Source organism: Arachis hypogaea, chromosome 9 (assembly GCF_003086295.3).
Source record: "Arachis hypogaea cultivar Tifrunner chromosome 9, arahy.Tifrunner.gnm2.J5K5, whole genome shotgun sequence".
Classification (NCBI taxonomy): domain Eukaryota; kingdom Viridiplantae; phylum Streptophyta; class Magnoliopsida; order Fabales; family Fabaceae; genus Arachis; species Arachis hypogaea.
This window is the reverse complement of record NC_092044.1, coordinates 87,818,998-87,835,380: the sequence shown is the minus strand read 5'-3', so window position 1 is coordinate 87,835,380 and position 16,383 is coordinate 87,818,998. Positions and strand designations below refer to the sequence as shown.

Below are 16,383 nucleotides of genomic sequence, written 5' to 3'. Positions count from 1 at the left end.
CTGGCGTTTAAACGCCAGTCTGTCCTTCTTCACTGGGCGTTTTGAACGCCCAGCTTTTTCTGTATAATTCCTCTGCTGTATGTTCTGAATCTTCAATTCTCTGTATTATTGACTTGAAAAGACACAAATTAAAAATATTTTTGGATTTTTAATAGTGAGGAATAATCAAAATGCAACTAAAATTAAATAATAATGCATGCAAGACACCAAACTTAGCAGTTTGTATACTACTGACACTAATGAGAATGCATATGAGACACATAAACACTCAAGTCAAGAGGAATTAAAGATCAGAGTAATGAAATCATCAAGAACATCTTGAAGATCACTAAGACACATGAATGAATGCAAGAAAAATAGAAACATGCAATTGACACCAAACTTAAAATGAGAATAGAGTCTCAACAGGAAAAATATTTTTGGTTTTTATGATTTTGTAAATTTTTTTGTGCTTTTTCGAAAATTAAGTGGAAAAAGAAAATAAAGATATCAAAATTCTTAATGAGAATTCCAGGAATCATGCAATGTTTAGTCTAAGACTCCGGTCCAGGAATTAGACATGGCTTCACAGCCAGCCAAGCTTTCAAAGAAAGCTTCGGTCCAAAACATTAGACATGGCCAATGGCCAGCCAAGCCTTAGCAGATCACTGCTCCAACAGCAAGATTGATAGAAATCAACAAGCTCTTGTGATGATAAGTTGAAACCTCGGTCCAATAAAATTAGACATGGCTTCACAGCCAGCCAGACTTCAACAGATCATCTTGAAACTCTAGAATTCATTCTTAAGAACTCTGAAAAAAATACCTAATCTAAGCAACAAGATGAACCGTCAGTTGTCCATACTCGAACAATCCCCGGCAACAGCGCCAAAAACTTGGTGCACGAAATTGTGATCAATACTTTTCACAACACAAATAATCCCCGGTGATGAATCCAAAAACTTGGTGTTCAATACCATGGCATAAACACAACTTCGCACAACTAACCAGCAAGTGTACTGGGTCGTCCAAGTAATAAACCTTACGCGAGTAAGGGTCGATCCCACAGAGATTGTTGGTATGAAGCAAGCTATGGTCACCTTGTAAATCTTAGTCAGGCAGACTCAAATGGATATGAAGGATGATATACGAAAACATAAAGGTAAAGATAGAGATACTTATGTAATTCATTGGTAGGAATTTCAGATAAGCGTATGAAGATGCTTGTCCCTTCCGTCTCTCTGCTTTCCTACTGTCTTCATCCAATCCTTCTTACTCCTTTCCATGGCAAGCTTATGCAAGGGTTTCACCGTTGTCAGTGGCTACCTCCCATCCTCTCAGTGGAAATGTTCAACGCACCCTGTCACGGCACGGCTATCCATCTGTCGGTTCTCAATCAGGCCGGAGTAGAATCCAGTGATTCTTTTGCGTCTGTCACTAACGCCCCGCCTTCAGGAGTTTGAAGCTTGTCACAGTCATTCAATCATTGAATCCTACTCAGAATACCACAGACAAGGTTAGACCTTCCAGATTCTCTTGAATGCCGCCATCAGTTCTAGCCTATACCACGAAGACTCTGATCTCACGGAATGGCTGGCTCGGTTGTCAGGTGATCAACCATGCATCGTGTATCAGGAATCCAAGAGATATTCACACAATCTAAGGTAGAACGGAGGTGGTTGTCAGGCACACGTTCATAGGTGAGAATGATGATGAGTATCACGGATCATCACATTCATCAAGTTGAAGAACAAGTGATATCTTGGAACAAGAACAAGCGGAATTGAATAGAAGAACAATAGTAATTGCATTAATACTCGAGGTACAGCAGAGCTCCACACCTTAATCTATGGTGTGTAGAAACTCCACCGTTGAAAATACATAAGAACAAGGTCTAGGCATGGCCGAATGGCCAGCCTCCCAAAGAGGGTTCAATCATAAAAACATGATCAAAAGCTCTCAAATGATCCAAAGATGAAAATACAATAGTAAAAGGTCCTACTTATAGAGAACTAGTAGCCTAGGGTGTACAGAGATGAGTAAATGACATAAAAATCCACTTCCGGGCCCACTTGGTGTGTGCTTGGGCTGAGCGTTGAAGCATTTTCGTGTAGAGACTCTTCTTGGAGTTAAACGCCAGCTTTTATGCCAGTTTGGGCGTTTAACTCCCATTCTTGTGCCAGTTCCGGCGTTTAACGCTGGAAATTCTGAGGGTGACTTTGAACGCCGATTTGGGCCATTAAATATTGGGCAAAGTATGGACTATCATATATTGCTGGAAAGCCCAGGATGTCTACTTTCCAACGCCTTTGAGAGCGCGCCAATTGGGCTTCTGTAGCTCCAGCAAATCCGCTTCGAATGCAGGGAGGTCAGAATCCAACAGCATCTGCAGTCCTTTTTAGTCTCTGAATCAGATTTTTGCTCAGGTCCCTCAATTTCAGCCAGAAAATACCTGAAATCACAGAAAAACACACAAACTCATAGTAAAGTCCAGAAATTGAATTTTAACTAAAAACTAATAAAAATATACTGAAAACTAACTAGATCATACTAAAAACATACTAAAAACAATGCCAAAAAGCGTACAAATTATCCGCTCATCAGAAGCTAAATTACAACAATCCAGAAGTAACCTTTCAGAAATTTTCGAACAAGAGAAGAAGATGGCAGCCGAACCCAATAATGATAATGCAAGGAGAATGCTTGGTGACTTCACAAAACCAACGTCCAAATTTGATGGAAAAAGCATCTCCATTCCTGCCATTGGAGCCAATAATTTTGAGCTGAAACCTCAGCTAGTTGCTTTAATACAACAGAACTGCAAGTTTTATGGACTTCCATCTGAAGATCCTTACCAGTTTTTAACTGAGTTTTTACAGATTTGTGAGACTGTAAAGATGAATGGAGGAGATCCTGAAGTCTACAGGCTCATGCTTTTCCCTTTTGCTGTAAGAGACAGAGCTAGAATATGGTTGGATTCACAACCTAAGGATAGCCTGGACTCCTGGGATAAGCTGGTCACGGCCTTCTTGGATAAATTCTTTCCTCCTCAAAAGCTGAGCAAGCTTAGAGTGGATGTTCAGACCTTCAAACAAAAAGATGGTGAATCCCTCTATGAAGCTTGGGAAAGATACAAGTAGTTGACCAAAAGATGTCCATCTGACATGTTTTCAGAATGGACCATATTAGATATATTCTATTATGGTCTATCTGAATTTTCGAAAATGTCATTGGACCATTCTGCAGGTGGATCCATTCACCTAAAGAAAACACCTGCAGAAGCTCAAGAACTTATTGACATGGTTGCAAATAACCAATTCATGTACACTTCTGAGAGAAATTCCGTGAATAATGGGATACCTCAGAAGAAAAGAGTTCTTGAGATTGATGCTCTGAATGCCATATTAGCTCAGAACAAAGTGTTGACTCAGCAAGTCAACATGATCTCTCAAAGTCTGAATAGATGGCAAAATGCATCCAACAGTACTAAAGAGGCAGCTTCTGAAGAAGCTTATGATCCTGAGAACCCTGCAATAGCAGAGGTAAATTACATGGGTGAACCTTATGGAAACACCTATAATTCATCATGGAGAAATCATCCAAATTTCTCATGGAAGGATCAACAAAAGCCTCAACAAGGCTTTAACAATGGTGGACGCAATAGGCTGAGCAATAGCAAGCCTTTTCCATCATCTTCTCAGCAACAGACAGAGAATTCTGAATAAAACACTTCTAATTTAGCCAATCTAGTCTTTGATCTGTCAAAAGCCACTTTCAGTTTCATGAGTGAAACAAGATCCTCCATCAGAAATCTGGAGGTACAAGTGGGCCAGCTGAGTAAGAAAATCATTGAAACTCCTCCCAGTATTCTCCCAAGCAATACAGAAGAGAATCCAAAAGGAGAGTGCAAGGCCATTGATGTAATCAATATGGCCGAATGCACAAGGGAGGAGGAGGACGAAAATCCTAGTGAGGAAGACCTCCTGGAACGTCTCTCAAGCAAGAAGGGGTTTCCTATTAAGGATCCAAAGGAATCTAAGGCTCATATAAAGACCATAGAGATTCCATTAAATCTCCTTCTACCATTCATGAGCTCTGAAGACTATTCTTCCTCTGAAGAGGATGAAGATGTGACTGGAGAGCAAGTTGCTCAATATTTAGGAGCTATCATGAAGCTGAATGCCAAGTTGTTTGGTAATGAGACTTGGGAAAGTGAACCTCCCTTGCTCATTAGTGAACTAGATACCTGGATTCAGCAAATTCTACCTCAAAAGAGACAAGATCCTGGTAAGTTCTTAATACCTTGTACCATAGGCACCATGACCTTTGAAAAAGCTCTGTGTGACCTGGGGTCAGGGATAAATCTTATGCCACTCTCTGTAATGGAGAAGCTGGGGATCATTGAGATACAACTTGCCTTGTTCTCATTACAATTGGCAGACAAGTCATTGAGACAAGCTTATGGAATAGTAGAGGATGAGTTAGTAAAAGTTGAAGGCCTTTACATCCCTGCTGATTTCATAGTCTTAGACACTAGGAAGGAAGAGGATGAATGCATCATCCTTGGAAGACCTTTCCTAGCTACAGCAGGAGCTGTGATAGATGTCAACAGAGGTGAAATAGTCCTTCAATTGAATGGGGACTATCTTGTGTTTAAGGCACATGGCCATCCCTCTGTGACAAAAGAGAGTAAGCATGAAGAGCTTCTCTCAGTTCAGAGTCAAGAAGAGCCCCCACAGTCCAACTCTAAGTTTGGTGTTAGGAGGCCATAACCAAACACTAAGCTTGGTGTTAAGACCCCATATCCAAATTCTAAGTTTGGTATTGGGAGTATACAACATTGACCTGATCACCTTGTGGCTCCATGAGGGCCCACTGTCAAGCTAATGACATTAAAAGAGCGCTTGTTGGGAGGCAACCCAATTTTTATTTATCTAATTTTATTTTTATTTTATTGTTATTTTGTGTTTTATTAGGTACATGATCATGAGGAGTCACGAAAAAATATAAAAATTAAAAACAGAATCAAAAACAGCAGAAGAAAAATCACACCCTGTAGGGAGGACAGACTAGCGTTCAACGCCAGTAAGGAGCATCTGGCTGGCGTTCAACGCCAGAACAGAGCATGAATCTGGCGCTGAACACTAGAAACAAGCAACATTCTGGCGTTTGAACGCCAGGAATGTGCCTTAAGGAAAGCTGGCACTGAACGCCAGTAACAAGCATGGAACTGGCGTTCAACGCCAGAAACATGCTACACATGGGCGTTGAACGCCCAGAACATGCTACACATGGGCGTTGAACGCCCAGAACGTGCATCACCTCGGTGTTTAAACACCAGAATGGTATGCAAAGGCATTTTGTATGTCTATTTGGTGCAGGGATGTGATTCCTTGACACCTCAGGATCTGTGGACCCCACAGGATCCCCACCTAACATATTCCCACCTTACCTCCTAATCCTATAACACTCTTCCCCATATCACACTTCCCAACAACTTCAATTTCTCTTCCCAATTACCCCCTTCACCACTCACATCCATCCACTCTTCCCCATAAACCCCACCCACCTTCAAAATTTAAAAACACTTTCCCACCCAAACCCACCCTAAAATGGCCGAACCTACCCTCTCCCCTTTTCCTATATATACCCCTCCATTCCACTTCATTTTCACACAACACAACCCCCTCTTCCTTACCTTGGCCGAAACACCATTTTCCTCTCTCAACCATATTTTCTTCTTCTTCTTCTCTTCTTTCTTCTCTTGCTCGAGGACGAGCAATATTTTAAGTTTGGTGTGGTCAAAGCATAATCTTTTTTTGTTTTCCATTACCATCAATGGCACCTAAGGCCGGAGAATCCTCTAGAAAAGGAAAAGGGCAGACAAAAGCTTCCACCTCCGAGTCGTGGGAGATGGAAAGATTCATCTCCAAAAGCCATCAAGACCACTTCTATGATGTTGTGGCAAAGAAGAAGGTGATCCCTGAGGTCCCTTTCAAGCTCAAGAAAAATGAGTATCCGGAGATCCGACATGAGATCCGAAGAAGAGGTTGGGAAGTCCTAACCAACCCCATGCAACAAGTCGGAATCTTAATGGTTCAAGAGTTCTATGCCAATGCATGGATCACTAGGAACCATGATCAAAGTATGAACCCGAGTCCAAAGAATTATCTCACAATGGTTCGGGGGAAATACTTAGATTTTAGTCCGGAGAATGTGAGGTTGGCATTCCACTTGCCCATGATGCAAGGAGATGTATGCCCCCTACACTAGAAGGGTCAACTTTAATCAAAGGTTGGACCAAATCCTAATGGACATATGTGTGGAAGGAGCTCAATGGAAAAGAGACTCCAAAGGCAAGCCAGTTCAATTAAAAAGACTGGACCTCAAGCCTGTGGCTAGAGGATGGTTGGAGTTCATTCAACGCTCCATCATTCCCACTAGCAACCGATCTGAAGTTACTGTGGATCGGGCCATCATGATTTATAGCATCATGATTGGAGAGGAAGTAGAAGTTCATGAAGTCATCTCCAATGAATTCTACAAAATAGCCGAAAAGCCCTCCACCATGGCAAGGCTAGCTTTTCCTCACCTTATTTGCCATCTATGTTACTCAGCTGGAGTTATCATAGAAGGAGACATTCCCATTGAAGAGGATAAGCCCATCATCAAGAAGAGGATGGAGCAAGCAAGAGAGACCCTCCACGGATCTCAAGAGATGCATGAGGAAGCTTGGTGCACGAAATTGCAATCACACTTTTGCAATTCCGCACAACTAACCAGCAAGTGCACTGGGTCGTCCAAGTAATACCTTACGTGAGTAAGGGTCGATCCCACGGAGATTGTCGGCTTGAAGCAAGCTATGGTTATCTTGTAAATCTTAGTCAGGATATCAGAAATTATCAGGATTGATTGTGAAAAGTAAAAGAACATGAAATAAGTACTTGTTTTGCAGTGATAGAGAATAGGTTGAGGTTTTGGAGATGCTACATCTTCTGAATCTCTGCTTTCCTACTGTCTTCTTCTTCAAACACGCAAGGCTCCTTCCATGGCAAGCTGTATGTAGGGTTTCACCGTTGTCAATGGCTACCTCCCATCCTCTCAGTGGAAATGTTCAACGCACCCTGTCACGGCACGGCTATCCATCTGTCGGTTCTCAATCAGGCCGGAATAGAATCCAATGATTCTTTTGCGTCTGTCACTAACGCCCCGCCTTCAGGAGTTTGAAGCTCATCACAGTCATTCAATCATTGAATCCTACTCAGAATACCACAGACAAGGTTTAGACCTTCCGGATTCTCTTGAATGCCTCCATCAGTTCTAGCTTATACCACGAAGATTCTGGTTAAAGAATCCAAGAGATATCTACTTAATCTAAGGTAGAACAGAGGTGGTTGTCAGGCACACGTTCATAATTGAGAATGATGATGAGTGTCACGGATCATCACATTCATCCGATTTAAGAACAAGTAGTATCTTGGAATGGAAGCAAGCATAATTGAATGAAAAACAGTAGTAATTGCATTAATCCATCAAGACACAGCAGAGCTCCTCACCCCCAACCATGGGGTTTAGAGACTCATGCTGTAGAAGATACAATGAGAAACGTGTAAAGTGTCATGATGTCCAGAAACAATGTCAAAAGATCCTATTAATAGTAAGCTAGTAACCTAGGGTATACAGAAATGAGTAAATGACGTAAAAATCCACTTCTGGGTCCACTTAGTGTGTGCTTGGGCTGAGCATTGAAGCTTTTATGTGTAGAGACGTTTTCTGGAGTTAAACGCCAGTTCTCATGCCAGTTTGGGCGTTTAACTCCAAGTTTTATGCCAGTTCCAGCGTTAAACGCTGGAAATTCTGAGGCTGATTTTCCACGCCGGTTTGGGCCATCAAATCTCGAACAAAGTATGGACTATTATACATTGCTGGAAAGCCCAGGATGTCTACTTTCCAATTCCGTTGAGAGCGCGCCAATTGGGCTTCTGTAGCTCCAGAAAATCCACTTTGAGTGCAGGGAGGTCAGAATCCAACAGCATCTGCAGTCCTTCTCAATCTCTAAATCAGATTTTTGCTCAGGACCCTCAATTTCAGTCAGAAAATACCTGAAATCACAGAAAAACACACAAACTCATAGTAAAGTCCAGAAAAGTGAATTTTAACTAAAAACTACTAAAAATATACTAAAAACTAACTAGATTATACTAAAAACATACTAAAAACAATGCCAAAAAGCGTATAAATTATCCGCTCATCACAACACCAAACTTAAATTGTTGCTTGTCCCCAAGCAACTGAAAATCAAAATAGGATAAAAAGAAGAGAATATACTATAGACTCCAAAATATCAAGGAAACTTAGCTCCAATTAGATGAGCGGGACTAGTAGCTTTTTGCCTCCGAACAGTTTTGGCATCTCACTCTATCCTTTGAAGTTCAGAATGATTAGCATCTATAGGAACTCAGAACTCAGATAGTGTTATTGATTCTCCTAGTTAAGTATAATGATTCTTGAACATAGCTAGTGTATGAGTCTTGGCTGTGGCCCAAAGCACTCTGTTTTCCAGTATTACCACCGGATACATACATGCCACAGACACATAATTGGGTGAACCTTTTCAGATTGTGACCCAGCTTTGCTAGAGTCCCCAATTAGAGGTGTCCAGGGTTCTTAAGCACACTCTTTTTGCCTTGGATTACAACTTTATTTCTTTCTTTTTCTTTCTCTTTCTTTCTTTTTCGAATTTTTTTTTGTATCCACTGCTTTTTCTTGCTTCAAGAATCAATTAGATGATTTTTTTTAGATCCTCAATAACAGTTCTCTTTTTCATCATTCTTTCAAGAGCCAACAATTTTTAACATTCTCAAAACAACAAATTCAAGAGACATATGCACTGTTCAAGCATTCATTCGGAAAACAAAAATTATTGTCACCACATCAAACTAATTCAACTAGTTTCAAGGATAAATTTCGAAATCCTGTACTTCTCGTTCTTTTGTGATTAAAGCATTTTTTATTTAAGAGGGGTGATGGATTCATAGGACATTCATAGCTTTAAGACATGAATTTTAAACTCTATTAATTATGAATTAAAAACAAGACTCAAAAATAGATATAAGATTAGACTAGAAAATAAAAATAGAAAACAAAAATTTAAATAGGCTCCTAATGATAGATGTTTTCACAGAGTTAGGACTCAACAACCTTGATTTTGAGAAGTGGATGCTCCCTCAACTTGAGATGAAAGCTTTTGGCGTTTCAACTCTTGGAGTTCACGCCCCTGCTTCTCTTGTTCCTTCAGCAATTTGCAGAGCATGCAGTTCTGATTCTGCTATTCTTCCTTCAGTTGCTCCATAGTTTCTTACAACTTGGTGATAGATGCTTCTAGGCTGGTCCAGTAGTCAATTTTAGGGAATTCAGGGAGGAACTCCTGCGCCCTCCTTTTGATAGAGTTGTCTTGCATTTGTCCTTCCATTGACTTCTTGGTGATTGGATGTTCAATGGGTATGAATTCATCTACTCCCATCTTTACCCCAGCCTCTTTACAGAGCAAGGAGATCAAGCTTGGGTAAGCCAATTTGGCTTCAGTGGAATTTTTATTTGCAATTATGTAGATCTCACAAGCAATTACATGATGAACCTCCACTTCTTTTCCAAGCATAATGCAATGAATCATCACTGCTCTCTTGATAGTGACCTCAGAACGGTTGCTAGTAGGCAATATGGAACGCCCAATAAAGTCTAGCCAACCTCTTGCAATTGGTTTGAGGTCTCCCCTCTTGAGTTGGTTTGGGACACCCTTAGAATTGGTTATCCACTTAGTTCCAGGGAGGCATATGTCCTCTAGAACTTGATCCAACCCTTTATCTGCTCTCACCATTCTCCTATTAAAGGATTCAGGATCATCTTGCAGTTGAGGCAATTTGAAGATTTTTCTTATTTTGTCCAGATGGAAGTACATAACTTTCCCTCTGACCATGGTTCTGTAGGTATGGTAAGCAGTTCCAGTCATTCTCTGCTTATCTGTTAGCCATAGATTTGAGTAGAATTCCTGAACCATATTCCTTCCAACCTTTATCTCAGGATTGGTTAGAACTTCCCATCCTCTGTTTCGAATTTGCTCTTGGATCCCCGGATATTCATCTTCTTTCAGATCAAATTTAACTTCCGGGATCACTGACCTAAGACCCATTATTTTGTGATAATGGTCTTCATGTTCTTTGGTTAAGAACTTCTCTTGATTCTAAAGATTCTTTGGATTATTATCTTTCTTTCCTCTTAAATTGGTTTGTTTTCCCTTAGGAGCCATGATCTTGATGAATCTTGGCTTAGTGATCATGGAAAAGCACACCAAACTTAGAGGTTTGCTTGTCCTCAAGCAAAAGAAAGGAAAGAAGAGAGAGAAGAGAAGAGAAAATTCGAATGGTGTGGGGGAATTAGGGGGCCAAACGTGTATTTATAAGGGGGGGAAGGAGATTTCGATTGAAGGGAGATTTGAGAAGATACGGAGAGAATGTGAGAGAAGAGTGAGTTTTTGAGTAAGATATGGGATTGATTTGAGAGGGATTTGAAGAATGATTTTGATTTTTGAAGATTTGACGGTGAATGATGAAAGGTTAAGATGTATTTATGTAGAAAAGGATGGGCAAGAAAAGGAAAATTTAAAAAAAATTTGATTGAAAATCAAAATCGTGGTCCCCCCACCTTTCTGGCGTTAAACGCCAGAATGGGTGCCATTCTGGCGTTTAACGCCCATTTGTTGCCCCTTTTGGGCGTTTAACGCCCAGCCAGGTACCCTGGCTGGCGTTAAACGCCAGAATTCCTTTATCACTGGGCATTTTTCTAAAACGCCCAGGATGCTGCACACCTGGCGTTAAACGCCCAGAATGGTGCCCATTCTGGCGTTTAACGCCCAAAATGGTACCTTTACTGGCGTTAAACGCCCAGAATGGTGCCCATTCTGGCGTTTAACGCCCAAAATGCCCCTTACTGGCATTTTTTCGCCAGTAAGCTCTTTTTCTCTGCTTTTTGAGCTGAATCCTTCTGTAACTCTGTGAATTCCTTCATTTTTGATACTTGCCTCTGTAAAAACAAAACATATGACCTGCTAATGACTGGGTTGCCTCCCAGCAAGCGCTTCTTTACTGTCTTTAGCTGGACTTTTACTGAGAATCACTCAAGTCTCAGTTTTGAGCATTCCTGCTCAAAATTGCCTTCAAGATAATGCTTGATTCTCTGTCCATTAACAATGAACCTTTTGTCAGAATCAGTATCCTGAAGCTCAACATATCCATATGGTGACACTCCTGTAATCACATACGGACCCCTCCACCGGGATTTGAGTTTTCCTGGAAACAATTTGAGCCTAGAGTTGAAGAGCAGAACTTTTTGTCCTGGCTCAAAGACTCTGGTTGACAACTTCTTGTCATGCCACTTCTTTGCCTTTTCCTTATAAATTTTTGCATTTTCAAAGGCATTGAGTCTGAACTCTTCTAGCTCATTTAGCTGGAGCAATCTTTTTTCACCAGCTAACTGAGCATCCATGTTTAGGAATCTGGTTGCCCAGTAGGCTTTATGTTCCAGTTCCACGGGCAGATGACAGGCCTTCCCATACACCAGTTGGTATGGGGAGGTTCCTATAGGAGTCTTGAATGCTGTTCTGTATGCCCACAGAGCATCATCCAAGCTCTTTGCCCAATCCTTTCTCCGGGCTATCACAGTCCGTTCCAGGATTCTTTTTAGCTCTCTGTTAGAGACTTCAGCTTGCCCATTTGTCTGTGGATGATATGGAGTTGCCACTTTGTGGCTAATTCCATATCTAACCATAGCAGAGTATAGCTGTCTATTGCAGAAATGAGTGCCCCCGTCACTGATTAGTACTCTGGGAACACCAAACCTGCTGAAGATGTGTTTCTGGAGGAATTTCAGCACGGTCTTGGTATCATTAGTGGGTGTAGCAATTGCTTCTACCCACTTAGATACATAGTCCACTGCCACCAGAATGTAAGTGTTTGAGTATGATGGTGGGAATGGACCCATGAAGTCAATTCCCCATACATCAAACAATTCTATCTCTAATATCCCTTGTTGAGGCATGGCATATCCGTAAGGCAAGTTACCAGCTCTTTGGCAACTGTCACAGTTACGCACAAACTCTTGGGAATCTTTATAGAGAGTAGGCCAGTAGAAGCCACATTGGAGGACTTTAGTGGCTGTTCGCTCACTTCCAAAATGTCCTCCATACTGTGATCCATGGCAATGCCATAGGATCCTTTGTGCTTCTTCTCTGGGTACACATCTGCGGATCATTCCGTCTGCACATCTCTTAAAGAGATATGGTTCATCCCAGAGGTAGTACTTGGCATCTGAAATTAATTTCTTTCTTTGCACTCTGCTGTACTCCTGGGGTATGAACCTCACAGCTTTATAGTTTGCAATATCTGCAAACCATGGAGCTTCCTGAATGACAAAGAGTTGCTCATCTGGGAAGGTCTCAGAGATCTCAGTAGAAGGGAGGGACGCCCCAGCTACTGGTTCTATTCGGGATAGATGATCAGCTACTTGGTTCTCTGTCCCTTTTCTGTCTCTTATTTCTATATCAAACTCTTGCAGAAGCAACACCCATCTTATAAGTCTGGGTTTTGAATCCTGCTTTGTGAGTAAGCATTTAAGAGCAGCATGGTCAGTGTACACAACCACTTTGGATCCCACTAGATAGGATCTAAACTTGTCAATGGCATAGACCACTGCAAGTAACTCTTTTTCTGTGGTTGTGTAATTCTTCTGTGTGTCATTTAGAACACGGCTGGCATAATAAATAACGTGCAGAAGCTTGTTATGCCTCTGTCCCAACACTGCACCAATGGCATGGTCACTGGCATCACACATTAGTTCAAATGGCAATGCCCAATCTGGTGCAGAGATGATTGGTGCTGTGACCAGCTTAGCTTTCAGGGTCTCAAATGCCTGCAGACACTGTGTGTCAAACACAAATGGAGTATCAGCAGCTAGCAGGTTACTCAAAGGTTTTGCAATTTTCGAAAAATCCTTTATAAACCTTCTGTAGAATCCTGCATGCCCCAGAAAGCTTCTGATTGCCTTAACATTGGCAGGTGGTGGTAATTTTTCAATTACCTCTACCTTTGCCTTATCCACCTCTATTCCCTTGCTTGAAATTTTGTGCCCAAGGACAATTCCTTCAGTCACCATAAAGTGACATTTCTCCCAGTTTAAAACCAGGTTAGTCTCTTGGCACCTTTTCAGGACAAGTGCTAGGTGATTAAGACAGGAGCTGAATGAGTCTCCATATACTGAGAAGTCATCCATGAAGACTTCCAGGAATTTCTCCACCATATCAGAGAAGATGGATAACATGCATCTCTGAAAGGTTGCAGGAGCATTACACAGACCAAAAGGCATCCTCCTGTAGGCAAAAACGCCAGAAGGACAAGTAAATGCTGTTTTCTCCTGGTCCTGAGGATCTACTGCAATTTGGTTGTAGCCTGAATAGCCATCCAAAAAGCAGTAATAATCATGACCAGCTAGTCTTTCTAGCATTTGGTCTATGAATGGTAAAGGAAAATGATCCTTTCTGGTGGCTGTATTGAGCCTTCTGTAGTCAATACACATACGCCATCCTGTGACTGTTCTTGTAGGAACCAGTTCATTTCTTTCATTATGAACCACTGTCATGCCTCCCTTTTTGGGGACAACTTGGACAGGGCTCACCCAGGGGCTATCAGAAATAGGATAAATAATCCCAGCCTCTAGTAATTTAGTGACCTCTTTCTGCACCACCTCCTTCATGGCTGGATTTAGCCTCCTTTGTGGTTGAACCACTGGTTTGGCATTATCCTCCAACAGGATCTTGTGCATGCATCTAGCTAGGCTAATGCCCTTAAGATCACTTATGGACCACCCAAGAGCTGTCTTGTGTGTCCTTAGCACTTGAATCAGTGCTTCCTCTTCCTGTGGATTTAAAGCAGAGCTTATAATCATTGGAAAAGTGTCACCCTCTCCCAGAAATGCATACTTCAGGGATGGTGGTAGTGGTTTGAGTTCAGGTTTGGGAGGCTTATCCTCCTCCTGAGGAATTTTCGAAAATTCCTTTGTTTCCACTGATTCTTCTTGATCAGGTTGAGCATCTTTAAAGATGTCCTCAAGCTCTGATTCTAGGCTTTCAGTCGTATTGATCTCTTCTACCAGAGAGTCAATAATGTCAGCGCCCATGCAGTCATTTGGTGTGTCTGGATGCTGCATAGCTTTTACAGCATTCAACTTGAACTCATCCTCATTGACTCTCAGGGTTACTTCCCCTCTCTGTACATCAATGAGAGTTCGTCCAGTTGCTAGGAAAGGTCTTCCTAGAATGAGAGTTGCACTCTTGTGCTCCTCCATTTCCAGCACCACAAAGTCAGTTGGAAAGGCGAATGGCCCAACCTTGACAATCATATCCTCTATTATGCCTGATGGATATTTAATGGAGCCATCAGCAAGTTGGAGGCATATCCGGGTTGGTTTGACTTCTCCAGTCAACCCAAGCTTTCTGATAGTGGATGCAGGTATTAGATTGATGCTTGCTCCAAGATCACATAGGGCTGTCTTGGTGCAAGCACCTTCTAATGTGCATGGTATCATAAAGCTTCCTGGATCTTGAAGCTTTTCTGGTAAGCTTTTTAGAATGACTGCACTGTATTCTTTAGTGAGAAACACCTTTTCAGTTTCTCTCCAATCCTTCTTATGACTTAAGATTTCTTTCATGAACTTAGCATAAGAAGGTATTTGCTCAAGTGCCTCTGCAAACGGAATCTTTATTTCAAGAGTCCTTAGATAGTCTGCAAAGCGGGCAAATTGCTTATCCTGTTCCGCTTGGCGGAGTTTTTGAGGATAAGGCATCTTGGCTTTATATTCTTCAACCTTAGATGCTGCAGGTTTATTCCTTACAGAAGTGGTTGAAGAAGCCTTTTTAGAGGGATTACTGTCAGCACTCTCAGGTGTCTGATCCTCCCTTGGCGTCTGAACGCCAGGATTGGGTGGAAAATGGGCGTTTAACGCCAACTTTTCCCCCTTTTCTGGCGTTTGAACGCCAGAACTGGGCAAGGAATGGGCGTTTAACGCCAGCTTTCCTTCCCTCTCTGGCGTTTGAACGCCAATAACATTCCTCTCTGGGCTCTTACTGTCCTCAGAGGGATTTTGAACAGTGGTTTGGTTATCCCCTGTCAATTGTTCATTGTTTGGCTTTTTGCTACTTTGAGCAGTGTTATTCAGTGTCTTCCCACTCCTCAGTTGAACTGCTTGACATTCTTCTGTTATCTGTTTAGATATTTGCTGTTTTGCTTGATTCAACTGCAGTTCTATGTTCTTGTTAGCAACTTTAGTTTCATGGAGCATCTCTTTAAATTCTGCTAACTGTTCTGTCATCCGGAGCAATTGTTGATTAAGCTCAATCATCTGTTCTTGAGGATTAGGATCACTGACTACTGTCATGACTTCCTCTTTTGGAGAGAGCTCATTGCTAGAGTACAAATATTGATTTCTAGCAACAGTGTCTATAAGCTCTTGAGCCTCTTCAATTGTCTTCCTCCTGTGGATAGATCCACCAGCTGAGTGGTCTAAAGACATCTGAGCTTTTTCTGTGAGCCCATAGTAGAAGATGTCTAACTGTACCCACTCTGAAAACATTTCAGAGGGGCATTTTCTTAGCATACCTCTATACCTCTCCCAGGCATTATAAAGGGATTCATTATCCTCTTGTTTAAAGCCTTGGATGTCCAGCCTTAACTGTGTCATCCTCTTTGGAGGGTAAAAGTGATTCAGGAATTTGTCTGATAGCTGTTTCCATGTTTTTATGCTTGCTGTAGGTTGGTTATTCAACCACCTCTTAGCTTGATCTTTTACAGCAAATGGAAACAGTAATAGTCTGTAGACATCCTGATCCACCTCTTTATCATGTACTGTGTCAGCAATTTGTAAGAATTGTGCCAGAAACTCAGTAGGCTCTTCCTGTGGAAGACCGGAATACTGGCAATTTTGCTGCACTATGATAATGAGTTGAGGATTTAGCTCAAAGCTGCTTGCTTTGATGGGAGGTGTACAAATGCTGCTCCCATATGCAGCTGTAATGGGTTTAGCATATGACCCCAGAGTCCTTCTGGACTGATCAATCCCACTTAGGTCCACAATGGATAAAGGAAAATGATATGGATTGCAAATAGATAAAAATATCTTTTTATTTTATTTTATTTTATTTTATTTTTTGAATTAAACGAAAAAAAATAAAATATAATAAAAAAAATAAAATAAAAATTCGAAAATTAAAAAGAAAATAAGATCAAAGCAAATTGAGAACTGAATCAATTAGTCAATTAAAAAGATTTTAAAAATAACAATTAAAAGATATGATTGAAA

The 16,383-nt window shown here is 41.3% G+C and overlaps 1 non-coding gene across 1 annotated transcript; it reads right to left on the bottom strand.

The window, feature by feature from the left end:
* Positions 1–3,041: 3,041 nt before the first annotated feature.
* LOC112713781 (small nucleolar RNA R71) lies at positions 3,042–3,145 on the bottom strand. Its single transcript, XR_003158741.1, has one exon. It is a non-coding gene; the product is annotated as a small nucleolar RNA R71 (small nucleolar RNA).
* Between the last annotated feature and the right edge of the window lie 13,238 nt (positions 3,146–16,383).